This window comes from Suncus etruscus, chromosome X (assembly GCF_024139225.1).
Source record: "Suncus etruscus isolate mSunEtr1 chromosome X, mSunEtr1.pri.cur, whole genome shotgun sequence".
NCBI lineage: Eukaryota > Metazoa > Chordata > Mammalia > Eulipotyphla > Soricidae > Suncus > Suncus etruscus.
Window position 1 is genome coordinate 90,375,353 of NC_064868.1, and position 18,214 is coordinate 90,393,566.

General features: G+C 43.4%; 1 long non-coding RNA gene across 1 annotated transcript in view; it reads left to right on the top strand.

The window, feature by feature from the left end:
- Positions 1-16,801, top strand: part of LOC125999491 (uncharacterized) — a 91,059-nt gene extending 74,258 nt beyond the window's left edge. The window contains exon 3 of the long non-coding RNA XR_007492106.1: positions 16,172-16,801. This is a non-coding gene — a long non-coding RNA (uncharacterized LOC125999491). The remainder of the gene's footprint in view (positions 1-16,171) is intronic.
- Positions 16,802-18,214: the final 1,413 nt, after the last annotated feature.

Sequence of the window (18,214 nt, forward strand, 5' to 3'; positions counted from 1 at the left end):
TAAAAGCAAAAAAAATGGGGGGGGGCATTATAAATGATCCTGCTTTAACTTTGTGAGTCAAGAAGGGGTTTGAAGCATCTGTTAGATAAATGCTGCCATCTCCTCTGTCTCATATATAAGCAAGCATCCAGTTAGTTCTCAAGAAGGACTTAAGAAGTACTCAATAAGTACTCAAGAAAATAATACAACTAAGCTTTGAATCCAGTTCTCTGATTCTAAAGTGACCCTCCCATCCACTGGGCCATATTCTCTCCTAGGTGTTTACTAGTAAAAAAGTAATGGGATGAGGAAGGCCAGAGCAGGCCTGGATTTACCACAGACTTACCACATGCTTATAGTGTGGCTGTGAGGAATTAATTTAAGCTCTCTGAACCTTGGTTTATCCTTTGCTGAGTGAGAATATTTTCTCTCCAATAAACTTACTTAGGGTCTCTGAAAAAGCACATCAGAAAATGCTTCCCAAGTTTACCTTAGGTTTTCCCACTGAAATCCCTGGAAGTCCTGGCTCTTAGAGCTTAGTCAGGGTCTGCCTTAAATCTCCCATTTTAGTTGTCAGGAGCTATTTCCACCCCATTAATTCATTCTGTCTCTGTCTCTCTGTCTTTCTCTGTCTCTGTTTCTGTATGTATCTGTATCTGTGTCCCTTCTCTCACTGTTTCTCTCTCACACACCCCACATCTATTCTCCTGCCAACTCAATTGAAGATTTTCTATGGGTCCAACCCATGCCTGCCTAGTGCTTACTATAACCTCCCCCAGTTCAGAGCAAATTCATTCACTGTCCTTCAAAAACAAATTCCAGCTTAACACAACATGCTTGTAAAGTAGCCCTGCAGCCACTTAAATGAAACTTTTTTCAGCACACATAATTTCTCTCTTCTTACCAGCTTCTGAATGACTTGAAACTCATCAAAGAAAGTATGTGTTCCAGGCCTAAACTTACTACTAAAACTACCTTAAGCCTCCTCAGAAGTTTCAGATGAACTCAACACCAGCTCCATCCTCAGTGACTCCAACTCCTTGCCCCCCAAAATCAAGCCTTTAATAGTTAACTCTCTCGCTCCTATCCTTCTCAAATCTTGCTAAATCTCAGTTGAGGAAGGAAAAATATTTATCACATTCCTGCATGGCTATTCTCTACCAGATTGAGTGGGTGACAGGCAAGAAAAAAGAAAAGGAAATGCCTGTAATGTTTAGCTAATGTGGTCATCATATTTGATTTGGCTGCATCTCTTCAAATGCAAATACAAGTGCCCCACTTTATTTGTATGTGAATCTTTTCTTTCACAAAGTCGGAGGGGAGAGCCAGTTCTAATCCCTAAATGATATTGGAACAGACTGAGGCATTACTAAAACGTGGAGTACTTCTATTGAGGCCCATGTGACTGTGAGTTTGGTCTCTAGGAAGCAGAGGATATATGGTAACACATAAATACTTTGTTTTCACTGAGAGGACTTAATACATTACTACATTTTATTTAGCACAAAACTTTTTCTCTGGTACCTCTCACAGACAAGAATTTGAGTGTAAAAAGAACACTGGGTTCTGAAAAGAATTACTTGGTTAAAATTTGAGTTCTACTACTTGACCTTGTATGAGTTTCTTAGCAACTTAGCACCTTGAACTTTTCCTGGGTCAGGGAAAGCTTAAAATAACCACTTTACAGAATAGTTAATCTAGAAATTCTTATCAGAATAAGCATAGAATATTAAACATATTAAATGTATTGATATTAAATATATTGATGAGTGGAAAGTCTATAGGTTGTCTATGGGATGAACTCAGCTAACAGTCCTATTTCTAGGTGATTTGTACTCAAATTGTTGCTGGACACCAAGATGCCAGGTTCCTGTTTTGTACCTAGAGAAATTATCAAAGGAGTAGATATAAGAGTGAAAATAGAGAGGGCACAGCCATAGTACAGTGGGAAGAGGGTTTACCTTGCACATAGCAGACCCTGGTTCAATCCCTGGTCCACCATATGTTCTCCCAAGCCCAGCTAAGAGAGGTGCCTCCTGTCCATCTTTCAGAACCCTGGATAATCAAGGACTCCATTTACCTAGATGGCTTTGTAGCTTCAGACTTGGGCATGTGGAATCAAACAAAAGATGGGGGCTTGGCAATCCATGTGGCATGAGTCTAGAATTTGAGGGGTCATAACCCTCTCCCTTCCTCAAGCTGTGAAGCTTTTGATAACTCCCTTCATCTTTATGTGGTATATTTGTGAGAAGCAAATAGAAGAGCCAACCAGGCACAATGTGTGGCATAGAGAAGATAAATAATAGAGGATCTCTGCTCTCCTGATGGCATTTGTCACCACAGAGCACACTACAGTGCAGATATGCTTCTATAGACTTCATTCAAGGGAACTTATATACTGAAGGTCCTAACGGACTCCCTTTCTCCATGCAGTGGCTGGCCCCAATACCTGGGTCTGATAAAAGTTGTTCCAAGTGGACCATGGTCACTGGAAACAGTGGAAAGAGATTATTCTATGGGGATATTTTTATTCATTTAGAGCTGCAGTGACAGTTATCATTCAAATCTCCTCACATTAAGGAAAAGAGTTGTCTCTTCCAGGAAGTGTTGCTTTCAACCAAAGTGACTGAAGTGATTAAATGCAACAGAAACAGTAGAGAGATGTGGGCAGAGCTTCCATGAAATATTTAGCCTTTATATGCCTGGAAAGCCAGTTTTCAATCCTTTGGGGTATGCTGTATTTGAATAACCAAGGGCAGGACTGTGCAGTTAGTAAACTAGATGAGTATGGACAATGAGACAGCTGTGATTATAGAGACAGAGAAAGTTGTTCAAATAACATGAATCTTCAGTCCAGGCTCTTATTGGAGCTTGGCATAGCCCTGAACAACATGGCAATATGGGTTTGGTGGTTACTTGCCAGGCATTGAAATACTCCCAGCTGAAGTCCACCAGCAGCTGCTGGAGGGTGGGAGACTGTCCATCAACCCAGGTGGAGAGTCGTGACAGAGCCAGAGAAAGGGAAAGGACAATCTTGATGCACTGAGGCTCAGAACAGAACTCAAGATCCAGCAAGTTTGAGGTGAGGTATGAGGCTCAGAGGAATGATAAGGTTTCTTGGCCCCACTGATCACCAGTTCTGGATTAACACAATAAAAGGGGAGGAGAATATGCTGGGGATAGGCCTGTGTGGAAACACCCTAAATCCCAGTAGGTAGGGCAGCTATTTCAGTGAGGAATAGACCGGCAGACCCAATTCTCTATGGTTCTTTCTTCTTCTTCTTCTTCACTTGGTCATAATATTAAAGGTTGCTGACCATCCATTTGACCAGTCATTGTTGATAGTTTTTCACCTTTTCTAGTCAAAGCCTCTTGGTTTAGCTCTCTCTCCTTTGAGTCTATGGACTAGTCTTTTCAAAGGAACAGACAAGCAGGCATGGCTCAGCTAAGGTGAGGATGCAGTCAGCCCCACAATATACTGTGGGCCTGTTGCACAGAACGTGATGGTCAGCCACCACCTCACTCCTGGTCCTCAAGTGTAACCACAGCCCCCATTTCCTCCAGTGTAATCTTACCTGCTAATATATCCTCCCATTTCTGGGAAGGGTCTTGGAAGGTTATAAAAGGTTTTGCCTGAGGGGCAAAGAGAGATTTTGCCTGGATGAGGTTGGAGATAGAAGCAGGAGAAGAGATGGCTGAAAGAAGTTAAAATGCAGGGCAAGCTAAGAATGGCATGTGCTTAAATAGGTTTATGATATAGGCCACACACTTTAGCCAGGGCAAATAAAGATGTTATCTCTCTGGAAGCCTGACTGCATGTGAGTTTTCTACCCGCCGCTCTCCTGAATCCAGATACCTGCTGGTTGGAAGGAGGTGCAGCCACATGGTCCTGAGCTGGAGGAAAAAGGCCTCCATCACCATTCACCTCCATCCAAGCCCATCCAAAAGGCTTAATGCAACACTCGAGTAGTCAAGCAATGCTCCAGTTTGTCTCTTCTTTATTTCTGGATATTATAGGTGCTTTCCTAAAAAACAGAACTTGATGTGGAGGGAGGGGGGAGTCATGTCAAGAAAGATTTTAGGAGATTATAGACACCCTGCCAGTGTGACTTGATCTCACTCTCAACTGGGACCAGCAAGCAAGCCTCCCCACACAAAAAGATCAGGATGATGCCTTTATTTCCTTCTACGTTAAAGCAAAAATATTCCTCTCTACCCTTGCCCCCTTTGCCCATTGTATTCCCCTCTGTTTCCTCCTACCCCCAGTTAACTGTCAATGTCCATGGCTTTATGTTTAAGGTAGTTATGATTTTCAAAACCTGGGACTCAGGCTAGAGAAAATAGTGTAAGGAGCTTGCTTTGCACATGACCAACCCAGGTTTGAACCCCAGTACCACACATGGACCCTGAATCTCACCAAAAGGGAACTACTGTGTGTGTTTTATGTCAAGACCAAAATCTGGGATCATACAGATAGCTCAAAGGACTGGAGTGTATGCCTGGCATGATTAAGGCCGCAAATATAGATCACCAGCATGGCAAGGTCCCCTGGGGGAACTTGCAGGTATTGTCCTATGACCTACAACAGCACTAGGCCCAGACATTGAGTTGACCAGATCTGTTTGTCAAGTTTCCATGGTAATGAACTCCTGAACTCATGAGCACTTCATGGGAGGCCTCCACACAGATAATCAGATATACAGACATACAGCTAGACAGATAGAATAGAAAGATAGATATAGACAGACATATATAAAGCTGGAGAAAGAAGAAAAAGAAAGGAAAGAAAGAAAGGAAGGAAGGAAGGAAGGAAGGAAGGAAGGAAGGAAGGAAGGGAAGGAAGGAAGGAAGGAAGGAAGGAAGGAAGGAAGGAAGGAAGGAAGAAGAAGGAAGAAGGAAGGAGAGAAGGAAGGAAGAGAGAGAAAGAAAGAAGGAAAGAAAAAGAAAGAAAGAAAGAAAGAAAGAAAGAAAGAAAGAAAGAAAGAAAGAAAGAAAGAAAGAAAGAAAGAAAGAAAGAAAGAAAGAAAGAAAGAAAGAAAGAAAGAAAGAAAGAAAGAAAGAAAGAGAAGAAAGAAAAGAAAGAAAGAAAGAAGAAAGAAGAAAGAAAGAAAGAAAGAAGAAGAAAGAAAGAAAGAAAGAAAGATAAAGAAAGAGAAGAAAGAAGAGAAAAGAAAGAAAGAAAGAAAGAAAGAAAGAAAGAAAGAAAGAAGAAAGAAAGAAGAAAAAACTCATTTTTTCATCTATCTTTGTGGACAAGTTTAGGCACAGTTCAAAAATTAGCAGGAATGGGAAAATGCCTTAAGGATTTCATAAAAGAAGCAGAAACAGCTTCAACTAGTGCTCAAGCATTTTTGTAGGGGCAGCTAAGGCTCATGGAGGAAAGCCTGGGAAGATTCTCGCTCTGGGATGGGACAGTTTTCTGCAGAGATGATGGGCAAAGGCCCTCAGACTTGTGGAAGCAAATACTTCTTTCAAAGGATCTAGGCACTAGAAATGGATTCTGAAATGGGTGGGGAGGGGAGAAACACAGATCCCAGAGTCACATCCAGGCTTAGTAACAGGGCCACAGTCTCTTCCATAGAGGTTGGCTACTTGGCACGGAAAATCACCAAAGGCCACAGGAGCAGTTGCTAGTAGGAATGAATGCGTTTGCTTTTATAAATGATTGGGCAGGTATTTATTAGGAAGAAAATTTTCCTGCACATAACAGAACCTATGTCTTGGGATAGAGGAGGGAGCTTGCTGTGGACTGTCAGGCCTCCTTGCATACCCAAATAACCTGCACATCTGCTCCCTCTGTCCTCCACCCTCACTCATTCTGTCCCTATCTCTTGAAACCATCCTGAGAGTTTCTGCAGTGTTTCTTCAAAGTCACATGGTCATCTCTGTGGCCAGCTACCCTACAGCTCTTCTGCTTGCAACTCATGCAGGTCCATTGCTGTGGCTGGTAGGACCCTGAGTGCCACCTCCTTCTTGCACCAGTGCTGTTGTTAATTGAGGCCACTCTAAGGTACCCCTGAGTCCCCCCGCCACCTGGCAAAACTTTCAATGTTGGTTCTCAGAAAAAAAATGGCTTTGCAAAACTTCTTTGAAGCCAACCCTCTTTCTCTTATTTTTATGCCCATGTTATGGCTGGGCAGAGGGAACCTCAGAGGGGAAAGAGTAGGACCCTTCAAACAAGCTTGTACCAGAGTCTGAGTATTTGGAACAGGTTTTTAATTAATTACTTTATTTAAACAATGTGGTTACAAAGTTGTTCATATTGAGTTTCAGTCATATGATGTACAATGCCCTTTATGTGCACATTTCCTTCCACCAATGTCCCCAAATTCCTCCCTACCCACTGCGTGCTTCTGGGCAGACAACATTTTCCTTCTCTTGCTGTCTGTCTGTCTGTCTGTCTGTGTGTCTCTCTCTCTTTAATTTATATACTATTTTGCACTATTGTTAATGGAGGGGTCTCCAGGATGTTGATTACAGAGCCAACCACCAGGCTCAGAGTAGGTTAAGTCCTTTTTTCTCCGAGTTCAGACTGAGAAAAAGGACCCAGTAGACATCAAAAAATGATTTTCAGCATGAAAGAAATGCCCAGAACACAACCAGAATGTTGTTTATCTTATAGCAGCAGAGAAATCAATACATCTGGACACAGAAAGTTTCAGCTCAGTTTGCCCTTGACCAGGGGCTAGTGGTGCAGCCTTGGTAGAGCTACTTACCTTCCTTGAGTCTCTGTTGCCTTGTCAGTAAGGGTGGGGAAACCATGGAACCACAATTTTGCTGAGGACCAAATGAACTAAAGGATCTGGCAAGACAGAAAAATAGCAGCAGGTTCAATCCTGAAACCATTCACATGGGGCTTTGTCTGGGTGCTCCAAGCATATTTGGGAACTTGTGGGAGATCTACTAGCCATTCATAGAAGAGTGCTTATCTTTGGAGGGTAACTTTGTTTTCAATAACCCCGAAATATTTCCAAAGGGGGATGGTCAATCCAGGGAAGGCTTGGTGCAGTTTAGAAATTGTCTCCAATACCTACTACCCAGCTTCTGGAGTCTAAACACCAACATACAAGAGGAACCATATAGAGACCCAGATGGTGATGCTTGGAAAAGAAGTTATCCCCTTAATGGTGAACATTCTGCCTCCGTTGCCTTAGAACCTTCTCGTTTTTCTGCCAACCCATGGGAAAGAGCCTCCATGTAAATGCCTCATCAGTTATACAGAGCGGCCTCCATTTTTCTCTTAACTGAGGCTGTTGGGGGAGTTGATGCCCTCAAAAGTGGCCACTGATTCTGAGGTATTACAATTCTGACTCCCCTTCTGAGGACCTGGATGAGGTGAGATAATCTCACGTCAGTAGCACTCACAGCAAGATGCTGGGAATAACAAAACTCTTAACTTTTTCTTTTTCTTTCCCCCTGAGTTCCACACTGCTATTGTTCCTGTTTTACAAATGAGGGAACTGAGGCACAGAAACACAACGTGACCTGCCTGAGGTCTCCTTGAAATCAGGTGGCAGAGTTGGGATTCAAATGAAGGGCTATTGACTCCAGAGTTCATGTGTTGCTATTTTGGAAGGGGTCTTATGTGTTAAATCCTCCAGAATATGCTTATCCAGCAGAAGTGATGAGCTCACTGCTGGCCCAGTCTGACTCTCTCCTGGCTGCCAGTTGGCTCTTGGAAATAACAACTCAAAGCAGGGAAGAATGCACAACATTAACTAGTGTCTTCCTTAAAGATAGACTCCATTTCCACATTGTGCATGAATTCTTTCAGCAAAGGGTCTTTGCCAAAGTCATTAAGAATCTCAAGAGGGCTGAAAAGATAGCACAGTGGCAGTGAGCTTGCCTTGCATGCAGTTGATCCAGGACTTATGGTGATTCAAATCTGGCATCCCACCATGCCTGCCAGGAGCGATTTATGAGCACAGAGCCAGGAGTACCCCTGAGCACCACAGGGTGTGGCCCCCCCAAAAAAGATGAAATAACTTGTACTTACAGTGGCCATATCTAATGACAAGTGTCCTGAAAAAGTCAGAATAGAAAATACCCAGAAAAGTCCAGATAAACATGGAAGCAAAAATTCAAAGCAGTTAACAAACCAATGGTTGTCCAAGACTCACTTGGCAATTAGAAGAACTCAGTAGACAGTCAAATGGTAAATTCTATTCCCAAATTTTTGGATATTTTGAAGACTATGAGCCACTTGGATGAGACAACTGATTTCAAAAGTTTTCAGCCACTCACTTTGTGGCAAGTGGACTGAGGTTTCTAAGAACAAACACAGAAAGCATGTTCTCTTTAGGTGTCTGGATACTCCTTTGCTTCTCAATGGCATTGAGAATCAAAATGGTATGGAATGAACATGGATAATATTGGGCCTATGCAAATGTCCGGGAGAGTGATAATAGCCACAGTCAGTTTCTCTGCTTTCCATAGCCCTCTCTTCCCAGTGCTTCCAGCCCAGTGCTAAGAGACCATTGTAAGTGGTAGAACCATCTGCCTGCTGAGTCTGCTTAAGAGGACCCTTGGTCCCCAGCGGTATCCAGGAAACCCCAAGAGTGGCCAGCCGTAATGGCCCTTGAGCAGACTTCTGCATTATGGTTAATTTACCTCTCATCTGGCTGCAGCTATTTCCTCCCTGCAGATGTATTTTTCAGCCAATAGTGGTACTGGGGAGGGAGGGAGGATGAAAGAGAAGGAGCATTGTTTGTTTGGTAAACATTTTGACATTATTGTTATTGGCCTTGCTCTTGTATGTGGGGCATATGGGGGAGTAAGTAGCTTCAGTGGAGGGTCTTAAGTCAAAGACAAAAAACAATTTGGATTAGGATAGCCACCTTTCCACAGTCCCCAAGCTTCAAATCCAATTTCTAAACTGCTGCATGATGGGAAATAGCATATGGGTAGCCAAGAGCCCTGAACCCCAAGATTTGAGGGGCAAGCATTGGGGGACAGGATATATTCTTTTAGCCTGGTTATATCCACAGGGCTCTGCTTAGACTGAAAAAGAAACCCAAGGGGATAAAGACACGGCACTGGCTGGCTTCACATTTTGCTTATGGATCTGGGAATTAGGCCATTTTCTGTCCTTCATGCAAGGCAGGCTGCACTCTCTTTCCTAACCACCATGCTCAGCCAGGAGTGGGGTGGGGCTCTTACATTCCTTTTCAGCTGCAAATCTTCTGTCTCTTCTGGGAGCATCAGCCTAGTGCACTGCTGTTTCTGGGACACTGTGACCACATTACACTTGATGAGTTAGGTCCTTACACCGTACCCTTTGCTAATCCACAAAGCTTAAGGTCAGGATCTGTATTCTAGCTGCCTGGCATGGCCTAGGAGTTTGGTGAAGGTTATTTAATGAGGGAAGGAGAGAAAAATGTGTGGGAAAGCTATTTTTTAATTGTGCATGAAGAGGAAAGATCGTGGACTCATTTTTATATTGAAAAACATGAGAATTAAGATAAGTTTGCAAAGGTCCAAGGCTGTAAAGGGCCCAGTGCCTCAGGCTCACAGTGGTCTGTGGGGCCTCATGCCCACCCAGGGATGCCAACTTGTAGTGACTGCACGCCCAGGACTGAGAGAGAGAGAGAGAGAGAGAGAGAGAGAGAGAGAGAGAGAGAGAGAGAGAGAGAGAGAGAGAGAGAGAATGTAGAAACCAAGTATACTTTTTATTCCTCTTGGAGTCTGAGGCCTGACACCTCAAACCAAGGATTTCTGTGAGAGAGTGGGAGAGATAGATGGAAATTCATCAGTCAGAGGTGGTATAAACAAGAAAGAAAAAGAGATACAAAGCAGGCAGCATCTCTCTGATACTTTATCTCTGGCCTCCCGTGGACCAGCTCTGGTCTGTGGAGGTAGTGCTCTGGTGCTGCTCTGATCACTATCGTGGGCCCTCCCCAAAGGTCAAAGCATGACAAGGGGTGTGTCCAGGAGTGTGTTCAGGTTCAACTGTCATTCAGTGGAGATATTCAAGGGGTGTGTGCAAGTCCAATTGTCATATATCAACCAATTGTCAGATTCTTTGGGAACCACACTCAGCAGTGCTCAGGGCTCCCTCTTGAGTGACTATAGACACTTGTATTTTATTTATTTATTTATTATTTATTTATCTATTTTGGCGTTTGGGTCACACCCGGCGGCACACAGCGGTTACTCATGGCTCTGTGCTCAGACAGTGCTCCTGGCAGGCATGGGGGACAATATGGAATGCCGGAATTTGAACACCGTTCATCGTGGGTTGGCGCATGCGTATGCAAGGCAAACGCCCTACAGCTGTGCTATCTCTCCAGCCCAATAGACACCTTTATTTGATTCTTAAATCATTTCCTGTTCTTCTTTTCCTCCTTACACTTTTTTTGAATTTACACTCTCCTGTCTTTTATTTTTTTTTTGTTTTAGTGTTGTGTGGCTAAAATTATCCGACTAAGCTAAAAAAAAACATAGTTCAGTGAATGACAGGAACACCACCAAGGGCAAGCTCACTAATTTCAGGGATCCATGGGCTTGGCGCCTCTGTTGACCAGAGTTGTATTGGATCAAGGCTCCTGGGCTAGGCTCCTTAGGCAGAGCCCACAGTGTGGCCTCAGAGTGGAGGAACTGGTGTCCATGGGGGTATGGATTGCCTCAAGCCAAGGATTCTCAGGGCAGGTACAGGGTAGGTTCCCTTTTTAGACAGCCTGTGGAGCAGGACCTGGGGGCTCATCGTGGGAGGCAAAACAGTGGTAGACCTGCTTAACCATGACCATGGTATGTTCTAACTCAGTTTCCCAGGTTTGCTGACCCTGATTTCATAGGTTATCCCTGGACCCCCACATTTTCTAGTCTTAGTGTCTGATCCTCAGGACCTCCTCTGCAGGTGAGTGTCCTTCCCACTTGCCCAGAAGCTCCAGATAATCCTGATTCTTTATCCCCAGAGCTGGACAGAGAGTTTGCTTAAGAGGGACTCTCCATGAGCTCTCAGTGATTTTCATGTGCCAGCCACCAGCAAGATGTCCTGTCTGGGCTTGTGATTGTGCTGGCTGAACAGACAAAAATCTTCCAGTCTGCAGACCATTGATATCACATTGACTTAGGGGAGCCAGGTAGTTGGTTTTTTTAGTTTTTTTAGTCCTTCCTTCACACTGCCCTTCATGAGGGAGGGGCTTTGGAAGCACTTTTCTAGGTGAAAGATAGCCATAGCAGAGGGAAAGGAGATAGGGAAAGCAGATAGGGAAAGGATAAGGGCAAACAATTGGGTGATCATAGTTTGGTGAAAATTCCCCTTAAGTTAGGCATAGATCATTCTGAATTCAGCCAGTATCTGCTTGGTATTTAGGGTGGGGTTTCATTGGGGAGATAAATCAGGGCAGGTGGCAAGTTGGGGAGGAGGGCCTGGAAGAAAGAAAGAACCTCTGGGAGAAACTGGGGGTTCTGACAAATAGAGGGGAAGGGCTGACCACCCCCAAAACCTTCCTGTCTCCTATGGCCTCATTTTCTGTGCTGTTTAGAGAGATAGGTCATGTTCCATCCAATCTAGTACAGTTTTCTCCAATCTAGAATGTCCTTTATTCTCCCTGGATTGGCTCCCTCTCTGCCAAGTAGTCTCAGTTCACTACCTGTGGCTCTTACTGAAGCTGCTTGTGGCCACCCTTCTGAGATAGAGGACCATGAGACATGCCTTGGTCTCAGAGAAGCCCTGAGGTGAAGGTAACTTGAGGGATAGGAGGTAACCTTCAATCGATCTCCCATTACCTGTTTGAATGAGACTGGGCTAACCTGGCTCAGCTCAACCAGGACCCCAACTTTGAATGTCTCTTCTCCTCAGTCCTCACCTCAGGAAAACTACTCTGCAGAGAGAATGAATTTGTTGCCCTACCATAGGTTGTTAGGCTTGCCCAGGACAGCTCTACTGAGATATGGGCCCCGCCAGAGTCCTCTTCTCACCTTTGAGTCACTTCTTTATTGAGTTCCTCATAGATGCACTCTCTGAGGATGATCCCTGTAGATCAGATTCTTTATTTTATGTAGGTCCTGCAACTTCTTTGAGGTGCCAAAGAAAATGAAGGGATCTCTTCAGAAAGACACTCTGCACACATTACAGCTGTAAATAATCTAAAGGTCCCTATGCCTCCTGAGTGCATCCAACCAGGGATCCCTGACTAAGACCCCAATGCTAAAAAGCAATCAATTAATCAAAGACATCCCCTGACATGGAATGCAAGTTGGCCTTTCCAGAGCACCCCCCTTTGGCAGTATATTGACTCTGAAATCCTTCTCAAGGGAAGCAAACCCTGCATACAGCCAATGGGCCACTATTAGGCATTGGTGTCCTGGCCCCAGTCACCATGGTCCCTATTTTGCCCCAGCCTTCTCTTTAGAGCTGAGAAACTGGCTGGATACAGGCCATGGAAAGGAGGAATTAGCTACAACAGCATTGTGATGACCCTAGCCAGCTGCTCTGAACTCTAGGAAGGAATGTGGGAAGAATTATTGGTTCTTAGCCAGAATTCTGGGGACTCTGGGCCTGAGGCATCTGGGGGTTGGGCTGGGGGCAGGTCTGGCAGAGGAGAGGGGTCCGGATGTTGGGAGGAAGCAGATAGTGGCCAGAATGGGATTTCCTGGGGTGCCTATAGGGACAGGCTAAAGGGCTTGGGATCAGTGAACTATCGGACCTCAATGGGGAACTGTTATCTTTCCTTCCAGCCCAAACATCCAGCACATAACTTGAGGGTGCTGTATCCCATTCCTGGCTCCTAGCTCAGGACTATGGCTTTGCTAAAGTTAGAGGTACTGGACCACTCTGTGAACCATCTGAGGATGTAACAGAGGGATGATCACCCCAGGTCAATAGGAGTGAGGTTCATAGATGTTCCCTGCCTGGTTCCTACTTCAGGTTGTCACTTCTTGTTATAGGGAAGCAGGCCTCTATCTAGTCTTTGGCCATGGTCTTCTCCCTTTTGAGGCATTTTTATGCTCATATCTCACTTGTTGCCTCCTTACACAGCCAGATATTTCTCTAACTTGCTTAAACCACTAAGAAAGTGGTTTAACTTGTTTAAACCACTCTTGTGGTCAGAGGTCACCTAATCAATTAGCTCTTTAATGTTCCAGGCATTGGGCTGACCATTTATCTAGCAGGAACAGATGGCATATAAAGCAATTCTTTTGGGTACTTTTTATTGTTTTGGGCCACATCAAACAGTGCTTAGGGTTTACTTCTGATTCTGTATTCAGGAATCACTTCTGGCACTGCCTAGGTGGCCATATTGGACTCCAGTGATTGAACCCGGGTCAGCCACATGCAAGACAAGCACCATACCTGCTGTACTATTGCTTCAGCCCTTCGCTGGCTTCTTGATACCATCTCTAAAGTGCACCTGTGAGCTTGTACAGAGCTGGCTAGGACATCTAGCCAGTCACGGAATGGGCTACAAGGTAGCCTGCTGAAGATTCAGGCTCAGGAGGACAAAGAAACAGCACTAGAAGGATAATTGTGGAGCAGAAGTGAGAATTTTTTCACATTCCCACAAATGGCATCTCCATGACAGAGATCACATAATCAGTGGCCCCAGCAGTTCTACGGAGCAGTGTCTGAGATCACAGAAGAGCTTGATGGTTGAACCTGCTTCCCAGGAAGTACTGGCTTCTAGCTCCATGTACTGTTTCTCTTTCCACTGGGCTCTACTCTACTTTTGACTGGTTTTGATATTAATTTATTGTTTTCCTACTTTTGAAACTTTATTAAAACATTATTATTTATAGTTATTCACAATTGAGTTTCTTAAATGCGATGTTCCAGCACTGACCCAACTGTCAATGTCAACTTCTGTCCACCAATGTTCCCAGGCTCCCCTCCAATGCCTGACCCTTAAGCCTGCCATCTTGACAGGCACCTTTTTAAATTCACTTGTCAAAATTTGGGTTTCATGATTTCAGTACTGTTGACAATGTGGTCTGGATATTTAGTTTTGTCCATTCTTAATAGTGCTGATATACCTGAATCTCCTTAAACTCTGCCCTCATTTATTTCTCATATGTCTTTCTCCTTTTCTCCTCCCTTCTTTTTCTTTCATTCTTCTTCCTAGACTCTGGAGCCATGGTGATCTAGGCACCCCCTTTAAACCATTGCATTACCTCATTATTATAAGTAATATAGTATATATTTATAATGTATAAATATATAATAATATATATAAATAATAATATGTTATTATAAATACCACATATAAGTGATATCATCCTCTTTTTATCTTTTTTCTGGCTTACTTCATTTAACATATCTTCTGGTTACACTCATGGTGCAGCAAACTTCACAACTACACCATTCCTTAGAGTTGTGTAGTTTTAGAATATGCAGTATACATATCTTCACGATTCACTTATCTATTGTTGGACTCTAGGTTGCTTCCAAATATTAAATTTTGTATTGAGTGTTACATGAATCATGGTGTACATGTGTCCTTTTGAATGAATGTTTTTCTGTCCTGGGGATAGATACACAGAAAGCTCAGAAATTTTAAATAATTTCTCATTCAACTTAGTTTTCCATTTCATTCATTTGCAAAAGTCTGTTTGAATAAAGAGTACAGACCCCAATAGAGGTTAATCCCTCCAGCCCTTGCTTCTAAAAGCACTGGGACTATGCCCATCTTGATTTGGTGTCATGTTACTGGGTAGGTGGACTGCTCTAAGTGTGTATAAATGAAAGCACAATGAGAGAGGCACACAGATACACACAGATGAACACATACACAGATGCACATAGTTACTTGCATAATCAGAGACATACAAACTCACAAAAGATATGGGCACACAGGCAGATTACACAGGCACCAAGACCTTCACAGACCACAGAGACTCTCACAGACCACACACACATACAGAGAGAGACATAAAGATATGTACACAGGCATACACCATCTCCTCCTCCCTGCCTTCTCCCATGGGCAGGAATTAAAATGCTTCTTAACCATAGGACCCAATCCAGGGCAGAGTATGCTGACTTGAAATGGGTATGTTCTGCTTTCTAGCTGGCTCTTTCCTTTCTGTCCTGGCTGGAGAGCTCATTCCATAGGGAGCTGCTGTCACCGCACATTTACAGCATTTGCCAGGCAGCCACAGGTGAGGACTAGGAAAAAGTTCTGCAGGTCTCAAATGATGAGGTTGTCCCTAGTCTCTGTCCTCTTCTGTCACTAGCTGCTTGTCTTAGAGAGGAACTCATAGAGAGTGTCTTAAAATGTCAATGAAGAAACAGCTTCTAGTAGCAACCTCTAAGCAAGGCTTTTTGTCCCTCCTAGGGCAAGAACTCAGGAGATCAAGGTTGAGACCAAGAATGGGAGTTTTCCAAAGAAAAAAATTTTTGGCAGGATTAATGCAATGAGATTAGAAAATTTATGACTACCCATCCCCAATCTTTCAAAATTATGCTACTTGCCCATGTGTGTAGGTGCATATTGTACATGTGTATGAGGAAGAGAGATCATTGAAACTTGTTAGTAGTCAGCAATGTGCTGGTCACATGAACTCATATTGACATCATTTCATCTGACTGGAGCATCCTGACAAAGATTGCCACCTCCATTGCAATGGTCATAGTCCCCATAACCTTGGATTCTGTCTTCTGCAACTTGTTAGGAAAGCAACACCTGGTGATGATCAGATGATAGAACCTGGATCATCCACATGCAAAGCAACTTGCATTACCTGCTGTACTTTCTCTTCAATTCTTTATTTCCTATGGAGTTTGGATATATTTGGTGGTTTATTATTTTCTCTTCCTCAGATAAAATGTCTGCACCATCAGGGATGAAGTCTTTTGTGCCCAGCTCCTGTTTTCAGTGACCAGTAAGATGATCAGTTTATAGTTAATGCTTATTTTGTGAGATGAGACTAGCTAAGAACCCTAAACAAAGGTGTTCCCCCAACTTTCTCTTTCCTTAAACCTCTTCCTTTGATATGTAAAAACCAACCTGAATTATTCTACCTTCCCCCACTGGTATTGGGAATTGGTTTGAATAAAGGAGTTCTGGCTGTTTGCTGGGGCAGAGAGAGCATGAGGCAAAGGCCATGCATGCCATTTTCATCCTTTCCTGACTGGCTTGGTATTATTTCCCCGCCACTACCCTGCTTCATCAGACCCATTTGGCCTAAGGGGTAAAAAACAAGTTGTGTGGGGTGAGATGAGAACATGTGGATTTTATTTTACAACATACAGGGACCTAAGACCAAGGGACTCGAGAAGACCCCCCAATGATGGTGAGTGCCTTGACCCTCTGGTGGCTGTATATTATCACGGCCTCCTTGAACTGGACTGAATACAGAGCCCATCATCAGAACATCAGTGCACAAGGTGCCTGTTCTGAATGTGGCAGAGGCCACTTCCAGCGGGACAGAACGCAGCAGTGAAGGGGAGAGAGCTGAAGACTCTGAGCAGCATCCCAGGGGCCAAGGTCCATGGCCTTTCTTCTACCAAAGATGCTTTGTGAGAGGACCTTGGCCTCCCAATCTGCTGTAGCTTATCGAGGTCACTAATGGGACAGAAGCCAAAGAGAAAGCTCCACTGGAGGGGGACTAATGGCAGGAAGATGAACGGATCTTCTCATCCCAGATTCCAGCTCAGGAACAGAAAGCCTTTCTATCCTAGACGACTTCAGCAGCCTAACACAGGAGAAGATGAAAGATCCAAGCCCAGCCAAGGCCCAACTGAGAAGAAGCTATTTTCTAGAACCTCCTGCATCTGGGTTAATTCCAAAAATTAACTTTTTCTAGGCTAATCTCTTGACCCTATTTCCATCGGTCACTATTTTGTGGTTAAACTGTTTTATCTGAATGAATCTTAATAACTACTGTTACTGGAAACAGAAAGTTTTATCCAACTTTAGTGCTTTTAATATTAGTTTGCACAATTCCAGGGAAATGTTTAACATTGTTAGAGTTTTTTTGTTTTTGTTTTTGTGTTTTTTTGTTTTTTGTTTTTGTGTCACACCCGGCAGTGCTCAGGGGTTACTCCTGGCTCTATGCTCAGAAATCGCTCCTGACAGGCTCGGGGGACCATATGGGATGCCGGGATTTGAACCAATGACCTACTGCATGAAAGGCAAATGCCTTACCTTCATGCTATTTCTCCGGCCCCGACATTGTTATAGTTTTAAAAGGTTTCAGCTATCCTAGTGAATGTTTCCCAATTGCTATGATGTTTTATTGTATATATTATGTAGTAACTTATTCTCAAATTATGTCTGCAAAAATGTTCTAATGTCTTTGTCCTCAGAAGCCGATGGAAAAAGAACTTGGATATTCATATTGCAGTGCTCATTATAAGAATGCTTTAGAAAACTTATTTTCAAACTATATATCTGAAGAAATGTTCTTGTGAGTTTGTTTAAGGAAGTTTATGAAAAGGAATCAGATGTTATACACTTGTACTACAGTGTTCAGTGTAAGAATGTTTAAGAAAAAAAAGAATGTTTGGGGCCAGGTGGTGGCGCTAGAGGTAAAGTGCCTGCCTTGCCTGCGCTAGCTTTGGACAGTTTGATCCCCCGGCGTCCCATATGGTCCCCCAAGCCAGGAGCAACTTATGAGTGCATAGCCAGGAGTAACCCCTGAGCGTCACCGAGTGTGGCCCAAAAACAAAAAAAAAAAAGAATGTTTAAGAATTTTCATATTAAGTCTATCTGTTTATGTTCAGAGAAGTCTGAAAAAAATTTGTGATCTGTATAAGGTATGAAAAGACATGGAAAAAGCTGATTGTTTTGAGAATGATGCATACAATTTAAACTTTGATGCTTTGAGTTCCTATCTGGGGTTCCCGCCTCTGGTGGAGAAAAGGAGAGTAAAACTTACAATTTTTCTCATTTTTTTTTTCAAAACATAGGGTGGAAATGTGAGATAAGACTAGCAACAACCCTAAACAAAGGTTCCCCCAACTTTCTCCTTCCCTAAACCTCTTCCTTTGATATGTAAAAGCCAACCTTGATTACTCAACCTTCTCTCTCCTGGTATTGGGAATTGGTTTGAATAAAGAAAGAAGTTCTGGCTGTTTGCTGGAACAGAGAGAGCATGAGGCAAAGGCTACAGATTCCATTTTTATTCTTTCCTGATTGGCTTGGTATTATTTCTCCACGACTACCTTGCTTAATCAGACCCGTCCACCTAAGAAACACATTGTGTGGGACCGGAGAGATAGCACAGAGGTAAGGCATTTGCCTTGCACACAGCTGATTCAGCAGGACAGAAGGTGGTTTGAATCCCAGCATCC